The sequence below is a fragment of the Quercus robur genome, chromosome 5 (assembly GCF_932294415.1).
Source record: "Quercus robur chromosome 5, dhQueRobu3.1, whole genome shotgun sequence".
Lineage (NCBI taxonomy): Eukaryota > Viridiplantae > Streptophyta > Magnoliopsida > Fagales > Fagaceae > Quercus > Quercus robur.
In genome coordinates, this window is record NC_065538.1 from 33,042,635 (window position 1) to 33,055,959 (window position 13,325).

Genomic DNA, 13,325 nt, shown 5'->3' on the forward strand with positions numbered 1-13,325 from the left:
AGAAAAAGAGAGGGGTGCAACACGAGGACTTCCCCGGAGGTCACCCATCCTAGTACTACTCTCGCCCAAACACGCTTAACTGCGGAGTTCTGATGGGATCCGGTGCATTAGTGTTGGTATGATCGCACCCATCAGCATAAGCGCGTTAAATCCTTATAAAGGATCCGAATGCAGCGATGGACTCTAACACCAGGGAGCTGCAGCCCGAGGGCATTTCCAGATCGCCGCCACCAAATCAGCACCCAAAACGAGATCAGCGGCTCGTATTTTTGGCCTGGGGCAGACTAAGCCTACGAAGCGAGCGTGCTGGACCGCCGTAAACGGTAAGCCCGGCGACAAAAAAAAAAAATCCGAAGAAAAAGAGAGGGGTGCAACACGAGGACTTCCCAGGAGGTCACCCATCCTAGTACTACTCTCGCCCAAACACGCTTAACTGCGGAGTTCTGATGGGATCCGGTGCATTAGTGTTGGTATGATCGCACCCATCAGCATAAGCGCGTTAAATCCTTATAAAGGATCCGAATGCAGCGATGCACTCTAACACCAGGGAGCTGCAGCCCGAGGGCATTTCCAGATCGCCGCCACCAAATCAGCACCCAAAACGAGATCAGCGGCTCGTATTTTTGGCCTGGGGCAGACTAAGCCTACGAAGCGAGCGTGCTGGACCGCCGTAAACGGTAAGCCCGGCGACAAAAAAAAAAAATCCGAAGAAAAAGAGAGGGGTGCAACACGAGGACTTCCCAGGAGGTCACCCATCCTAGTACTACTCTCGCCCAAACACGCTTAACTGCGGAGTTCTGATGGGATCCGGTGCATTAGTGTTGGTATGATCGCACCCATCAGCATAAGCGCGTTAAATCCTTATAAAGGATCCGAATGCAGCGATGCACTCTAACACCAGGGAGCTGCAGCTCGAGGGCATTTCCAGATCGCCGCCACCAAATCAGCACCCAAAACGAGATCAGCGGCTCGTATTTTTGGCCTGGGGCAGACTAAGCCTACGAAGCGAGCGTGCTGGACCGCCGTAAACGGTAAGCCCGGCGACAAAAAAAAAAAATCCGAAGAAAAAGAGAGGGGTGCAACACGAGGACTTCCCAGGAGGTCACCCATCCTAGTACTACTCTCGCCCAAACACGCTTAACTGCGGAGTTCTGATGGGATCCGGTGCATTAGTGTTGGTATGATCGCACCCATCAGCATAAGCGCGTTAAATCCTTATAAAGGATCCGAATGCAGCGATGCACTCTAACACCAGGGAGCTGCAGCCCGAGGGCATTTCCAGATCGCCGCCACCAAATCAGCACCCAAAACGAGATCAGCGGCTCGTATTTTTGGCCTGGGGCAGACTAAGCCTACGAAGCGAGCGTGCTGGACCGCCGTAAACGGTAAGCCCGGCGACAAAAAAAAAAAATCCGAAGAAAAAGAGAGGGGTGCAACACGAGGACTTCCCAGGAGGTCACCCATCCTAGTACTACTCTCGCCCAAACACGCTTAACTGCGGAGTTCTGATGGGATCCGGTGCATTAGTGTTGGTATGATCGCACCCATCAGCATAAGCGCGTTAAATCCTTATAAAGGATCCGAATGCAGCGATGCACTCTAACACCAGGGAGCTGCAGCCCGAGGGCATTTCCAGATCGCCGCCACCAAATCAGCACCCAAAACGAGATCAGCGGCTCGTATTTTTGGCCTGGGGCAGACTAAGCCTACGAAGCGAGCGTGCTGGACCGCCGTAAACGGTAAGCCCGGCGACAAAAAAAAAAATCCGAAGAAAAAGAGAGGGGTGCAACACGAGGACTTCCCCGGAGGTCACCCATCCTAGTACTACTCTCGCCCAAACACGCTTAACTGCGGAGTTCTGATGGGATCCGGTGCATTAGTGTTGGTATGATCGCACCCATCAGCATAAGCGCGTTAAATCCTTATAAAGGATCCGAATGCAGCGATGGACTCTAACACCAGGGAGCTGCAGCCCGAGGGCATTTCCAGATCGCCGCCACCAAATCAGCACCCAAAACGAGATCAGCGGCTCGTATTTTTGGCCTGGGGCAGACTAAGCCTACGAAGCGAGCGTGCTGGACCGCCGTAAACGGTAAGCCCGGCGTCAAAAAAAAAAAATCCGAAGAAAAAGAGAGGGGTGCAACACGAGGACTTCCCAGGAGGTCACCCATCCTAGTACTACTCTCGCCCAAACACGCTTAACTGCGGAGTTCTGATGGGATCCGGTGCATTAGTGTTGGTATGATCGCACCCATCAGCATAAGCGCGTTAAATCCTTATAAAGGATCCGAATGCAGCGATGCACTCTAACACCAGGGAGCTGCAGCCCGAGGGCATTTCCAGATCGCCGCCACCAAATCAGCACCCAAAACGAGATCAGCGGCTCGTATTTTTGGCCTGGGGCAGACTAAGCCTACGAAGCGAGCGTGCTGGACCGCCGTAAACGGTAAGCCCGGCGACAAAAAAAAAAAATCCGAAGAAAAAGAGAGGGGTGCAACACGAGGACTTCCCAGGAGGTCACCCATCCTAGTACTACTCTCGCCCAAACACGCTTAACTGCGGAGTTCTGATGGGATCCGGTGCATTAGTGTTGGTATGATCGCACCCATCAGCATAAGCGCGTTAAATCCTTATAAAGGATCCGAATGCAGCGATGCACTCTAACACCAGGGAGCTGCAGCCCGAGGGCATTTCCAGATCGCCGCCACCAAATCAGCACCCAAAACGAGATCAGCGGCTCGTATTTTTGGCCTGGGGCAGACTAAGCCTACGAAGCGAGCGTGCTGGACCGCCGTAAACGGTAAGCCCGGCGACAAAAAAAAAAAATCCGAAGAAAAAGAGAGGGGTGCAACACGAGGACTTCCCAGGAGGTCACCCATCCTAGTACTACTCTCGCCCAAACACGCTTAACTGCGGAGTTCTGAAGGGATCCGGTGCATTAGTGTTGGTATGATCGCACCCATCAGCATAAGCGCGTTAAATCCTTATAAAGGATCCGAATGCAGCGATGCACTCTAACACCAGGGAGCTGCAGCCCGAGGGCATTTCCAGATCGCCGCCACCAAATCAGCACCCAAAACGAGATCAGCGGCTCGTATTTTTGGCCTGGGGCAGACTAAGCCTACGAAGCGAGCGTGCTGGACCGCCGTAAACGGTAAGCCCGGCGACAAAAAAAAAAAATCCGAAGAAAAAGAGAGGGGTGCAACACGAGGACTTCCCAGGAGGTCACCCATCCTAGTACTACTCTCGCCCAAACACGCTTAACTGCGGAGTTCTGATGGGATCCGGTGCATTAGTGTTGGTATGATCGCACCCATCAGCATAAGCGCGTTAAATCCTTATAAAGGATCCGAATGCAGCGATGCACTCTAACACCAGGGAGCTGCAGCCCGAGGGCATTTCCAGATCGCCGCCACCAAATCAGCACCCAAAACGAGATCAGCGGCTCGTATTTTTGGCCTGGGGCAGACTAAGCCTACGAAGCGAGCGTGCTGGACCGCCGTAAACGGTAAGCCCGGCGACAAAAAAAAAAAATCCGAAGAAAAAGAGAGGGGTGCAACACGAGGACTTCCCCGGAGGTCACCCATCCTAGTACTACTCTCGCCCAAACACGCTTAACTGCGGAGTTCTGATGGGATCCGGTGCATTAGTGTTGGTATGATCGCACCCATCAGCATAAGCGCGTTAAATCCTTATAAAGGATCCGAATGCAGCGATGGACTCTAACACCAGGGAGCTGCAGCCCGAGGGCATTTCCAGATCGCCGCCACCAAATCAGCACCCAAAACGAGATCAGCGGCTCGTATTTTTGGCCTGGGGCAGACTAAGCCTACGAAGCGAGCGTGCTGGACCGCCGTAAACGGTAAGCCCGGCGACAAAAAAAAAAAATCCGAAGAAAAAGAGAGGGGTGCAACACGAGGACTTCCCAGGAGGTCACCCATCCTAGTACTACTCTCGCCCAAACACGCTTAACTGCGGAGTTCTGATGGGATCCGGTGCATTAGTGTTGGTATGATCGCACCCATCAGCATAAGCGCGTTAAATCCTTATAAAGGATCCGAATGCAGCGATGCACTCTAACACCAGGGAGCTGCAGCCCGAGGGCATTTCCAGATCGCCGCCACCAAATCAGCACCCAAAACGAGATCAGCGGCTCGTATTTTTGGCCTGGGGCAGACTAAGCCTACGAAGCGAGCGTGCTGGACCGCCGTAAACGGTAAGCCCGGCGACAAAAAAAAAAAATCCGAAGAAAAAGAGAGGGGTGCAACACGAGGACTTCCCAGGAGGTCACCCATCCTAGTACTACTCTCGCCCAAACACGCTTAACTGCGGAGTTCTGATGGGATCCGGTGCATTAGTGTTGGTATGATCGCACCCATCAGCATAAGCGCGTTAAATCCTTATAAAGGATCCGAATGCAGCGATGCACTCTAACACCAGGGAGCTGCAGCTCGAGGGCATTTCCAGATCGCCGCCACCAAATCAGCACCCAAAACGAGATCAGCGGCTCGTATTTTTGGCCTGGGGCAGACTAAGCCTACGAAGCGAGCGTGCTGGACCGCCGTAAACGGTAAGCCCGGCGACAAAAAAAAAAAATCCGAAGAAAAAGAGAGGGGTGCAACACGAGGACTTCCCAGGAGGTCACCCATCCTAGTACTACTCTAGCCCAAACACGCTTAACTGCGGAGTTCTGATGGGATCCGGTGCATTAGTGTTGGTATGATCGCACCCATCAGCATAAGCGCGTTAAATCCTTATAAAGGATCCGAATGCAGCGATGCACTCTAACACCAGGGAGCTGCAGCCCGAGGGCATTTCCAGATCGCCGCCACCAAATCAGCACCCAAAACGAGATCAGCGGCTCGTATTTTTGGCCTGGGGCAGACTAAGCCTACGAAGCGAGCGTGCTGGACCGCCGTAAACGGTAAGCCCGGCGACAAAAAAAAAAAATCCGAAGAAAAAGAGAGGGGTGCAACACGAGGACTTCCCAGGAGGTCACCCATCCTAGTACTACTCTCGCCCAAACACGCTTAACTGCGGAGTTCTGATGGGATCCGGTGCATTAGTGTTGGTATGATCGCACCCATCAGCATAAGCGCGTTAAATCCTTATAAAGGATCCGAATGCAGCGATGCACTCTAACACCAGGGAGCTGCAGCCCGAGGGCATTTCCAGATCGCCGCCACCAAATCAGCACCCAAAACGAGATCAGCGGCTCGTATTTTTGGCCTGGGGCAGACTAAGCCTACGAAGCGAGCGTGCTGGACCGCCGTAAACGGTAAGCCCGGCGACAAAAAAAAAAATCCGAAGAAAAAGAGAGGGGTGCAACACGAGGACTTCCCCGGAGGTCACCCATCCTAGTACTACTCTCGCCCAAACACGCTTAACTGCGGAGTTCTGATGGGATCCGGTGCATTAGTGTTGGTATGATCGCACCCATCAGCATAAGCGCGTTAAATCCTTATAAAGGATCCGAATGCAGCGATGGACTCTAACACCAGGGAGCTGCAGCCCGAGGGCATTTCCAGATCGCCGCCACCAAATCAGCACCCAAAACGAGATCAGCGGCTCGTATTTTTGGCCTGGGGCAGACTAAGCCTACGAAGCGAGCGTGCTGGACCGCCGTAAACGGTAAGCCCGGCGACAAAAAAAAAAAATCCGAAGAAAAAGAGAGGGGTGCAACACGAGGACTTCCCAGGAGGTCACCCATCCTAGTACTACTCTCGCCCAAACACGCTTAACTGCGGAGTTCTGATGGGATCCGGTGCATTAGTGTTGGTATGATCGCACCCATCAGCATAAGCGCGTTAAATCCTTATAAAGGATCCGAATGCAGCGATGCACTCTAACACCAGGGAGCTGCAGCCCGAGGGCATTTCCAGATCGCCGCCACCAAATCAGCACCCAAAACGAGATCAGCGGCTCGTATTTTTGGCCTGGGGCAGACTAAGCCTACGAAGCGAGCGTGCTGGACCGCCGTAAACGGTAAGCCCGGCGACAAAAAAAAAAAATCCGAAGAAAAAGAGAGGGGTGCAACACGAGGACTTCCCAGGAGGTCACCCATCCTAGTACTACTCTCGCCCAAACACGCTTAACTGCGGAGTTCTGATGGGATCCGGTGCATTAGTGTTGGTATGATCGCACCCATCAGCATAAGCGCGTTAAATCCTTATAAAGGATCCGAATGCAGCGATGCACTCTAACACCAGGGAGCTGTAGCCCGAGGGCATTTCCAGATCGCCGCCACCAAATCAGCACCCAAAACGAGATCAGCGGCTCGTATTTTTGGCCTGGGGCAGACTAAGCCTACGAAGCGAGCGTGCTGGACCGCCGTAAACGGTAAGCCCGGCGACAAAAAAAAAAAATCCGAAGAAAAAGAGAGGGGTGCAACACGAGGACTTCCCCGGAGGTCACCCATCCTAGTACTACTCTCGCCCAAACACGCTTAACTGCGGAGTTCTGATGGGATCCGGTGCATTAGTGTTGGTATGATCGCACCCATCAGCATAAGCGCGTTAAATCCTTATAAAGGATCCGAATGCAGCGATGCACTCTAACACCAGGGAGCTGCAGCCCGAGGGCATTTCCAGATCGCCGCCACCAAATCAGCACCCAAAACGAGATCAGCGGCTCGTATTTTTGGCCTGGGGCAGACTAAGCCTACGAAGCGAGCGTGCTGGACCGCCGTAAACGGTAAGCCCGGCGACAAAAAAAAAAAATCCGAAGAAAAAGAGAGGGGTGCAACACGAGGACTTCCCAGGAGGTCACCCATCCTAGTACTACTCTCGCCCAAACACGCTTAACTGCGGAGTTCTGATGGGATCCGGTGCATTAGTGTTGGTATGATCGCACCCATCAGCATAAGCGCGTTAAATCCTTATAAAGGATCCGAATGCAGCGATGCACTCTAACACCAGGGAGCTGCAGCCCGAGGGCATTTCCAGATCGCCGCCACCAAATCAGCACCCAAAACGAGATCAGCGGCTCGTATTTTTGGCCTGGGGCAGACTAAGCCTACGAAGCGAGCGTGCTGGACCGCCGTAAACGGTAAGCCCGGCGACAAAAAAAAAAAATCCGAAGAAAAAGAGAGGGGTGCAACACGAGGACTTCCCCGGAGGTCACCCATCCTAGTACTACTCTCGCCCAAACACGCTTAACTGCGGAGTTCTGATGGGATCCGGTGCATTAGTGTTGGTATGATCGCACCCATCAGCATAAGCGCGTTAAATCCTTATAAAGGATCCGAATGCAGCGATGGACTCTAACACCAGGGAGCTGCAGCCCGAGGGCATTTCCAGATCGCCGCCACCAAATCAGCACCCAAAACGAGATCAGCGGCTCGTATTTTTGGCCTGGGGCAGACTAAGCCTACGAAGCGAGCGTGCTGGACCGCCGTAAACGGTAAGCCCGGCGACAAAAAAAAAAAATCCGAAGAAAAAGAGAGGGGTGCAACACGAGGACTTCCCAGGAGGTCACCCATCCTAGTACTACTCTCGCCCAAACACGCTTAACTGCGGAGTTCTGATGGGATCCGGTGCATTAGTGTTGGTATGATCGCACCCATCAGCATAAGCGCGTTAAATCCTTATAAAGGATCCGAATGCAGCGATGCACTCTAACACCAGGGAGCTGCAGCCCGAGGGCATTTCCAGATCGCCGCCACCAAATCAGCACCCAAAACGAGATCAGCGGCTCGTATTTTTGGCCTGGGGCAGACTAAGCCTACGAAGCGAGCGTGCTGGACCGCCGTAAACGGTAAGCCCGGCGACAAAAAAAAAAAATCCGAAGAAAAAGAGAGGGGTGCAACACGAGGACTTCCCAGGAGGTCACCCATCCTAGTACTACTCTCGCCCAAACACGCTTAACTGCGGAGTTCTGATGGGATCCGGTGCATTAGTGTTGGAATGATCGCACCCATCAGCATAAGCGCGTTAAATCCTTATAAAGGATCCGAATGCAGCGATGCACTCTAACACCAGGGAGCTGCAGCCCGAGGGCATTTCCAGATCGCCGCCACCAAATCAGCACCCAAAACGAGATCAGCGGCTCGTATTTTTGGCCTGGGGCAGACTAAGCCTACGAAGCGAGCGTGCTGGACCGCCGTAAACGGTAAGCCCGGCGACAAAAAAAAAAAATCCGAAGAAAAAGAGAGGGGTGCAACACGAGGACTTCCCAGGAGGTCACCCATCCTAGTACTACTCTCGCCCAAACACGCTTAACTGCGGAGTTCTGATGGGATCCGGTGCATTAGTGTTGGTATGATCGCACCCATCAGCATAAGCGCGTTAAATCCTTATAAAGGATCCGAATGCAGCGATGCACTCTAACACCAGGGAGCTGCAGCCCGAGGGCATTTCCAGATCGCCGCCACCAAATCAGCACCAAAAACGAGATCAGCGGCTCGTATTTTTGGCCTGGGGCAGACTAAGCCTACGAAGCGAGCGTGCTGGACCGCCGTAAACGGTAAGCCCGGCGACAAAAAAAAAAAATCCGAAGAAAAAGAGAGGGGTGCAACACGAGGACTTCCCAGGAGGTCACCCATCCTAGTACTACTCTCGCCCAAACACGCTTAACTGCGGAGTTCTGATGGGATCCGGTGCATTAGTGTTGGTATGATCGCACCCATCAGCATAAGCGCGTTAAATCCTTATAAAGGATCCGAATGCAGCGATGCACTCTAACACCAGGGAGCTGCAGCCCGAGGGCATTTCCAGATCGCCGCCACCAAATCAGCACCCAAAACGAGATCAGCGGCTCGTATTTTTGGCCTGGGGCAGACTAAGCCTACGAAGCGAGCGTGCTGGACCGCCGTAAACGGTAAGCCCGGCGACAAAAAAAAAAAATCCGAAGAAAAAGAGAGGGGTGCAACACGAGGACTTCCCCGGAGGTCACCCATCCTAGTACTACTCTCGCCCAAACACGCTTAACTGCGGAGTTCTGATGGGATCCGGTGCATTAGTGTTGGTATGATCGCACCCATCAGCATAAGCGCGTTAAATCCTTATAAAGGATCCGAATGCAGCGATGGACTCTAACACCAGGGAGCTGCAGCCCGAGGGCATTTCCAGATCGCCGCCACCAAATCAGCACCCAAAACGAGATCAGCGGCTCGTATTTTTGGCCTGGGGCAGACTAAGCCTACGAAGCGAGCGTGCTGGACCGCCGTAAACGGTAAGCCCGGCGACAAAAAAAAAAAATCCGAAGAAAAAGAGAGGGGTGCAACACGAGGACTTCCCAGGAGGTCACCCATCCTAGTACTACTCTCGCCCAAACACGCTTAACTGCGGAGTTCTGATGGGATCCGGTGCATTAGTGTTGGTATGATCGCACCCATCAGCATAAGCGCGTTAAATCCTTATAAAGGATCCGAATGCAGCGATGCACTCTAACACCTGGGAGCTGCAGCCCGAGGGCATTTCCAGATCGCCGCCACCAAATCAGCACCCAAAACGAGATCAGCGGCTCGTATTTTTGGCCTGGGGCAGACTAAGCCTACGAAGCGAGCGTGCTGGACCGCCGTAAACGGTAAGCCCGGCGACAAAAAAAAAAAATCCGAAGAAAAAGAGAGGGGTGCAACACGAGGACTTCCCAGGAGGTCACCCATCCTAGTACTACTCTCGCCCAAACACGCTTAACTGCGGAGTTCTGATGGGATCCGGTGCATTAGTGTTGGTATGATCGCACTCATCAGCATAAGCGCGTTAAATCCTTATAAAGGATCCGAATGCAGCGATGCACTCTAACACCAGGGAGCTGCAGCCCGAGGGCATTTCCAGATCGCCGCCACCAAATCAGCACCCAAAACGAGATCAGCGGCTCGTATTTTTGGCCTGGGGCAGACTAAGCCTACGAAGCGAGCGTGCTGGACCGCCGTAAACGGTAAGCCCGGCGACAAAAAAAAAAAATCCGAAGAAAAAGAGAGGGGTGCAACACGAGGACTTCCCCGGAGGTCACCCATCCTAGTACTACTCTCGCCCAAACACGCTTAACTGCGGAGTTCTGATGGGATCCGGTGCATTAGTGTTGGTATGATCGCACCCATCAGCATAAGCGCGTTAAATCCTTATAAAGGATCCGAATGCAGCGATGGACTCTAACACCAGGGAGCTGCAGCCCGAGGGCATTTCCAGATCGCCGCCACCAAATCAGCACACAAAACGAGATCAGCGGCTCGTATTTTTGGCCTGGGGCAGACTAAGCCTACGAAGCGAGCGTGCTGGACCGCCGTAAACGGTAAGCCCGGCGACAAAAAAAAAAAATCCGAAGAAAAAGAGAGGGGTGCAACACGAGGACTTCCCCGGAGGTCACCCATCCTAGTACTACTCTCGCCCAAACACGCTTAACTGCGGAGTTCTGATGGGATCCGGTGCATTAGTGTTGGTATGATCGCACCCATCAGCATAAGCGCGTTAAATCCTTATAAAGGATCCGAATGCAGCGATGCACTCTAACACCGGGGAGCTGCAGCCCGAGGGCATTTCCAGATCGCCGCCACCAAATCAGCACCCAAAACGAGATCAGCGGCTCGTATTTTTGGCCTGGGGCAGACTAAGCCTACGAAGCGAGCGTGCTGGACCGCCGTAAACGGTAAGCCCGGCGACAAAAAAAAAAAATCCGAAGAAAAAGAGAGGGGTGCAACACGAGGACTTCCCAGGAGGTCACCCATCCTAGTACTACTCTCGCCCAAACACGCTTAACTGCGGAGTTCTGATGGGATCCGGTGCATTAGTGTTGGTATGATCGCACCCATCAGCATAAGCGCGTTAAATCCTTATAAAGGATCCGAATGCAGCGATGCACTCTAACACCAGGGAGCTGCAGCCCGAGGGCATTTCCAGATCGCCGCCACCAAATCAGCACCCAAAACGAGATCAGCGGCTCGTATTTTTGGCCTGGGGCAGACTAAGCCTACGAAGCGAGCGTGCTGGACCGCCGTAAACGGTAAGCCCGGCGACAAAAAAAAAAAATCCGAAGAAAAAGAGAGGGGTGCAACACGAGGACTTCCCCGGAGGTCACCCATCCTAGTACTACTCTCGCCCAAACACGCTTAACTGCGGAGTTCTGATGGGATCCGGTGCATTAGTGTTGGTATGATCGCACCCATCAGCATAAGCGCGTTAAATCCTTATAAAGGATCCGAATGCAGCGATGCACTCTAACACCAGGGAGCTGCAGCCCGAGGGCATTTCCAGATCGCCGCCACCAAATCAGCACCCAAAACGAGATCAGCGGCTCGTATTTTTGGCCTGGGGCAGACTAAGCCTACGAAGCGAGCGTGCTGGACCGCCGTAAACGGTAAGCCCGGCGACAAAAAAAAAAAATCCGAAGAAAAAGAGAGGGGTGCAACACGAGGACTTCCCAGGAGGTCACCCATCCTAGTACTACTCTCGCCCAAACACGCTTAACTGCGGAGTTCTGATGGGATCCGGTGCATTAGTGTTGGTATGATCGCACCCATCAGCATAAGCGCGTTAAATCCTTATAAAGGATCCGAATGCAGCGATGCACTCTAACACCAGGGAGCTGCAGCCCGAGGGCATTTCCAGATCGCCGCCACCAAATCAGCACCCAAAACGAGATCAGCGGCTCGTATTTTTGGCCTGGGGCAGACTAAGCCTACGAAGCGAGCGTGCTGGACCGCCGTAAACGGTAAGCCCGGCGACAAAAAAAAAAAATCCGAAGAAAAAGAGAGGGGTGCAACACGAGGACTTCCCAGGAGGTCACCCATCCTAGTACTACTCTCGCCCAAACACGCTTAACTGCGGAGTTCTGATGGGATCCGGTGCATTAGTGTTGGTATGATCGCACCCATCAGCATAAGCGCGTTAAATCCTTATAAAGGATCCGAATGCAGCGATGCACTCTAACACCAGGGAGCTGCAGCCCGAGGGCATTTCCAGATCGCCGCCACCAAATCAGCACCCAAAACGAGATCAGCGGCTCGTATTTTTGGCCTGGGGCAGACTAAGCCTACGAAGCGAGCGTGCTGGACCGCCGTAAACGGTAAGCCCGGCGACAAAAAAAAAAAATCCGAAGAAAAAGAGAGGGGTGCAACACGAGGACTTCCCCGGAGGTCACCCATCCTAGTACTACTCTCGCCCAAACACGCTTAACTGCGGAGTTCTGATGGGATCCGGTGCATTAGTGTTGGTATGATCGCACCCATCAGCATAAGCGCGTTAAATCCTTATAAAGGATCCGAATGCAGCGATGCACTCTAACACCAGGGAGCTGCAGCCCGAGGGCATTTCCAGATCGCCGCCACCAAATCAGCACCCAAAACGAGATCAGCGGCTCGTATTTTTGGCCTGGGGCAGACTAAGCCTACGAAGCGAGCGTGCTGGACCGCCGTAAACGGTAAGCCCGGCGACAAAAAAAAAAAATCCGAAGAAAAAGAGAGGGGTGCAACACGAGGACTTCCCAGGAGGTCACCCATCCTAGTACTACTCTCGCCCAAACACGCTTAACTGCGGAGTTCTGATGGGATCCGGTGCATTAGTGTTGGTATGATCGCACCCATCAGCATAAGCGCGTTAAATCCTTATAAAGGATCCGAATGCAGCGATGCACTCTAACACCAGGGAGCTGCAGCCCGAGGGCATTTCCAGATCGCCGCCACCAAATCAGCACCCAAAACGAGATCAGCGGCTCGTATTTTTGGCCTGGGGCAGACTAAGCCTACGAAGCGAGCGTGCTGGACCGCCGTAAACGGTAAGCCCGGCGACAAAAAAAAAAAATCCGAAGAAAAAGAGAGGGGTGCAACACGAGGACTTCCCCGGAGGTCACCCATCCTAGTACTACTCTCGCCCAAACACGCTTAACTGCGGAGTTCTGATGGGATCCGGTGCATTAGTGTTGGTATGATCGCACCCATCAGCATAAGCGCGTTAAATCCTTATAAAGGATCCGAATGCAGCGATGGACTCTAACACCAGGGAGCTGCAGCCCGAGGGCATTTCCAGATCGCCGCCACCAAATCAGCACCCAAAACGAGATCAGCGGCTCGTATTTTTGGCCTGGGGCAGACTAAGCCTACGAAGCGAGCGTGCTGGACCGCCGTAAACGGTAAGCCCGGCGACAAAAAAAAAAAATCCGAAGAAAAAGAGAGGGGTGCAACACGAGGACTTCCCCGGAGGTCACCCATCCTAGTACTACTCTCGCCCAAACACGCTTAACTGCGGAGTTCTGATGGGATCCGGTGCATTAGTGTTGGTATGATCGCACCCATCAGCATAAGCGCGTTAAATCCTTATAAAGGATCCGAATGCAGCGATGCACTCTAACACCAGGGAGCTGCAGCCCGAGGGCATTTCCAGATCGCCGCC

At 53.2% G+C, this 13,325-nt stretch overlaps 38 non-coding genes across 38 annotated transcripts; all 38 read right to left on the minus strand.

The window, feature by feature from the left end:
- Nucleotides 1–11: 11 nt before the first annotated feature.
- Nucleotides 12–130, minus strand: LOC126731064 (5S ribosomal RNA). The gene has a single exon (XR_007658323.1). It is a non-coding gene; the product is annotated as a 5S ribosomal RNA (ribosomal RNA).
- A 235-nt stretch (nucleotides 131–365) lies between these two features.
- Nucleotides 366–484, minus strand: LOC126729676 (5S ribosomal RNA). The gene has a single exon (XR_007656987.1). It is a non-coding gene; the product is annotated as a 5S ribosomal RNA (ribosomal RNA).
- Nucleotides 485–719: 235 nt separating this feature from the next.
- LOC126729677 (5S ribosomal RNA) lies at nucleotides 720–838 on the minus strand. Its single transcript, XR_007656988.1, has one exon. It is a non-coding gene; the product is annotated as a 5S ribosomal RNA (ribosomal RNA).
- A 235-nt stretch (nucleotides 839–1,073) lies between these two features.
- On the minus strand, nucleotides 1,074–1,192 carry LOC126729678 (5S ribosomal RNA). The gene has a single exon (XR_007656989.1). It is a non-coding gene; the product is annotated as a 5S ribosomal RNA (ribosomal RNA).
- A 235-nt stretch (nucleotides 1,193–1,427) lies between these two features.
- LOC126729680 (5S ribosomal RNA) lies at nucleotides 1,428–1,546 on the minus strand. Its single transcript, XR_007656990.1, has one exon. It is a non-coding gene; the product is annotated as a 5S ribosomal RNA (ribosomal RNA).
- A 234-nt stretch (nucleotides 1,547–1,780) lies between these two features.
- On the minus strand, nucleotides 1,781–1,899 carry LOC126731065 (5S ribosomal RNA). The gene has a single exon (XR_007658324.1). It is a non-coding gene; the product is annotated as a 5S ribosomal RNA (ribosomal RNA).
- A 235-nt stretch (nucleotides 1,900–2,134) lies between these two features.
- LOC126729681 (5S ribosomal RNA) lies at nucleotides 2,135–2,253 on the minus strand. The gene has a single exon (XR_007656991.1). It is a non-coding gene; the product is annotated as a 5S ribosomal RNA (ribosomal RNA).
- Nucleotides 2,254–2,488: 235 nt separating this feature from the next.
- On the minus strand, nucleotides 2,489–2,607 carry LOC126729682 (5S ribosomal RNA). The gene has a single exon (XR_007656992.1). It is a non-coding gene; the product is annotated as a 5S ribosomal RNA (ribosomal RNA).
- Nucleotides 2,608–2,842: 235 nt separating this feature from the next.
- LOC126730853 (5S ribosomal RNA) lies at nucleotides 2,843–2,961 on the minus strand. Its single transcript, XR_007658119.1, has one exon. It is a non-coding gene; the product is annotated as a 5S ribosomal RNA (ribosomal RNA).
- A 235-nt stretch (nucleotides 2,962–3,196) lies between these two features.
- LOC126729683 (5S ribosomal RNA) lies at nucleotides 3,197–3,315 on the minus strand. The gene has a single exon (XR_007656993.1). It is a non-coding gene; the product is annotated as a 5S ribosomal RNA (ribosomal RNA).
- A 235-nt stretch (nucleotides 3,316–3,550) lies between these two features.
- On the minus strand, nucleotides 3,551–3,669 carry LOC126731066 (5S ribosomal RNA). The gene has a single exon (XR_007658325.1). It is a non-coding gene; the product is annotated as a 5S ribosomal RNA (ribosomal RNA).
- A 235-nt stretch (nucleotides 3,670–3,904) lies between these two features.
- On the minus strand, nucleotides 3,905–4,023 carry LOC126729684 (5S ribosomal RNA). Its single transcript, XR_007656994.1, has one exon. It is a non-coding gene; the product is annotated as a 5S ribosomal RNA (ribosomal RNA).
- Nucleotides 4,024–4,258: 235 nt separating this feature from the next.
- On the minus strand, nucleotides 4,259–4,377 carry LOC126729685 (5S ribosomal RNA). The gene has a single exon (XR_007656995.1). It is a non-coding gene; the product is annotated as a 5S ribosomal RNA (ribosomal RNA).
- A 235-nt stretch (nucleotides 4,378–4,612) lies between these two features.
- On the minus strand, nucleotides 4,613–4,731 carry LOC126731400 (5S ribosomal RNA). Its single transcript, XR_007658647.1, has one exon. It is a non-coding gene; the product is annotated as a 5S ribosomal RNA (ribosomal RNA).
- Nucleotides 4,732–4,966: 235 nt separating this feature from the next.
- LOC126729687 (5S ribosomal RNA) lies at nucleotides 4,967–5,085 on the minus strand. The gene has a single exon (XR_007656997.1). It is a non-coding gene; the product is annotated as a 5S ribosomal RNA (ribosomal RNA).
- Nucleotides 5,086–5,319: 234 nt separating this feature from the next.
- On the minus strand, nucleotides 5,320–5,438 carry LOC126731067 (5S ribosomal RNA). The gene has a single exon (XR_007658326.1). It is a non-coding gene; the product is annotated as a 5S ribosomal RNA (ribosomal RNA).
- A 235-nt stretch (nucleotides 5,439–5,673) lies between these two features.
- On the minus strand, nucleotides 5,674–5,792 carry LOC126729688 (5S ribosomal RNA). The gene has a single exon (XR_007656998.1). It is a non-coding gene; the product is annotated as a 5S ribosomal RNA (ribosomal RNA).
- A 235-nt stretch (nucleotides 5,793–6,027) lies between these two features.
- LOC126729689 (5S ribosomal RNA) lies at nucleotides 6,028–6,146 on the minus strand. The gene has a single exon (XR_007656999.1). It is a non-coding gene; the product is annotated as a 5S ribosomal RNA (ribosomal RNA).
- Nucleotides 6,147–6,381: 235 nt separating this feature from the next.
- LOC126731068 (5S ribosomal RNA) lies at nucleotides 6,382–6,500 on the minus strand. Its single transcript, XR_007658327.1, has one exon. It is a non-coding gene; the product is annotated as a 5S ribosomal RNA (ribosomal RNA).
- Nucleotides 6,501–6,735: 235 nt separating this feature from the next.
- LOC126729690 (5S ribosomal RNA) lies at nucleotides 6,736–6,854 on the minus strand. Its single transcript, XR_007657000.1, has one exon. It is a non-coding gene; the product is annotated as a 5S ribosomal RNA (ribosomal RNA).
- A 235-nt stretch (nucleotides 6,855–7,089) lies between these two features.
- On the minus strand, nucleotides 7,090–7,208 carry LOC126731070 (5S ribosomal RNA). Its single transcript, XR_007658330.1, has one exon. It is a non-coding gene; the product is annotated as a 5S ribosomal RNA (ribosomal RNA).
- A 235-nt stretch (nucleotides 7,209–7,443) lies between these two features.
- Nucleotides 7,444–7,562, minus strand: LOC126729691 (5S ribosomal RNA). Its single transcript, XR_007657001.1, has one exon. It is a non-coding gene; the product is annotated as a 5S ribosomal RNA (ribosomal RNA).
- A 235-nt stretch (nucleotides 7,563–7,797) lies between these two features.
- LOC126730829 (5S ribosomal RNA) lies at nucleotides 7,798–7,916 on the minus strand. The gene has a single exon (XR_007658093.1). It is a non-coding gene; the product is annotated as a 5S ribosomal RNA (ribosomal RNA).
- Nucleotides 7,917–8,151: 235 nt separating this feature from the next.
- Nucleotides 8,152–8,270, minus strand: LOC126729692 (5S ribosomal RNA). The gene has a single exon (XR_007657002.1). It is a non-coding gene; the product is annotated as a 5S ribosomal RNA (ribosomal RNA).
- Nucleotides 8,271–8,505: 235 nt separating this feature from the next.
- LOC126729693 (5S ribosomal RNA) lies at nucleotides 8,506–8,624 on the minus strand. The gene has a single exon (XR_007657003.1). It is a non-coding gene; the product is annotated as a 5S ribosomal RNA (ribosomal RNA).
- A 235-nt stretch (nucleotides 8,625–8,859) lies between these two features.
- LOC126731071 (5S ribosomal RNA) lies at nucleotides 8,860–8,978 on the minus strand. The gene has a single exon (XR_007658331.1). It is a non-coding gene; the product is annotated as a 5S ribosomal RNA (ribosomal RNA).
- A 235-nt stretch (nucleotides 8,979–9,213) lies between these two features.
- Nucleotides 9,214–9,332, minus strand: LOC126729694 (5S ribosomal RNA). Its single transcript, XR_007657004.1, has one exon. It is a non-coding gene; the product is annotated as a 5S ribosomal RNA (ribosomal RNA).
- A 235-nt stretch (nucleotides 9,333–9,567) lies between these two features.
- On the minus strand, nucleotides 9,568–9,686 carry LOC126730839 (5S ribosomal RNA). Its single transcript, XR_007658103.1, has one exon. It is a non-coding gene; the product is annotated as a 5S ribosomal RNA (ribosomal RNA).
- Nucleotides 9,687–9,921: 235 nt separating this feature from the next.
- Nucleotides 9,922–10,040, minus strand: LOC126731072 (5S ribosomal RNA). Its single transcript, XR_007658332.1, has one exon. It is a non-coding gene; the product is annotated as a 5S ribosomal RNA (ribosomal RNA).
- A 235-nt stretch (nucleotides 10,041–10,275) lies between these two features.
- On the minus strand, nucleotides 10,276–10,394 carry LOC126731073 (5S ribosomal RNA). The gene has a single exon (XR_007658333.1). It is a non-coding gene; the product is annotated as a 5S ribosomal RNA (ribosomal RNA).
- A 235-nt stretch (nucleotides 10,395–10,629) lies between these two features.
- Nucleotides 10,630–10,748, minus strand: LOC126729696 (5S ribosomal RNA). Its single transcript, XR_007657005.1, has one exon. It is a non-coding gene; the product is annotated as a 5S ribosomal RNA (ribosomal RNA).
- A 235-nt stretch (nucleotides 10,749–10,983) lies between these two features.
- LOC126731074 (5S ribosomal RNA) lies at nucleotides 10,984–11,102 on the minus strand. The gene has a single exon (XR_007658334.1). It is a non-coding gene; the product is annotated as a 5S ribosomal RNA (ribosomal RNA).
- Nucleotides 11,103–11,337: 235 nt separating this feature from the next.
- LOC126729697 (5S ribosomal RNA) lies at nucleotides 11,338–11,456 on the minus strand. Its single transcript, XR_007657006.1, has one exon. It is a non-coding gene; the product is annotated as a 5S ribosomal RNA (ribosomal RNA).
- Nucleotides 11,457–11,691: 235 nt separating this feature from the next.
- On the minus strand, nucleotides 11,692–11,810 carry LOC126729699 (5S ribosomal RNA). The gene has a single exon (XR_007657008.1). It is a non-coding gene; the product is annotated as a 5S ribosomal RNA (ribosomal RNA).
- Nucleotides 11,811–12,045: 235 nt separating this feature from the next.
- Nucleotides 12,046–12,164, minus strand: LOC126731075 (5S ribosomal RNA). The gene has a single exon (XR_007658336.1). It is a non-coding gene; the product is annotated as a 5S ribosomal RNA (ribosomal RNA).
- Nucleotides 12,165–12,399: 235 nt separating this feature from the next.
- On the minus strand, nucleotides 12,400–12,518 carry LOC126729700 (5S ribosomal RNA). The gene has a single exon (XR_007657009.1). It is a non-coding gene; the product is annotated as a 5S ribosomal RNA (ribosomal RNA).
- Nucleotides 12,519–12,753: 235 nt separating this feature from the next.
- Nucleotides 12,754–12,872, minus strand: LOC126731076 (5S ribosomal RNA). Its single transcript, XR_007658337.1, has one exon. It is a non-coding gene; the product is annotated as a 5S ribosomal RNA (ribosomal RNA).
- A 235-nt stretch (nucleotides 12,873–13,107) lies between these two features.
- LOC126731077 (5S ribosomal RNA) lies at nucleotides 13,108–13,226 on the minus strand. Its single transcript, XR_007658338.1, has one exon. It is a non-coding gene; the product is annotated as a 5S ribosomal RNA (ribosomal RNA).
- Nucleotides 13,227–13,325: the final 99 nt, after the last annotated feature.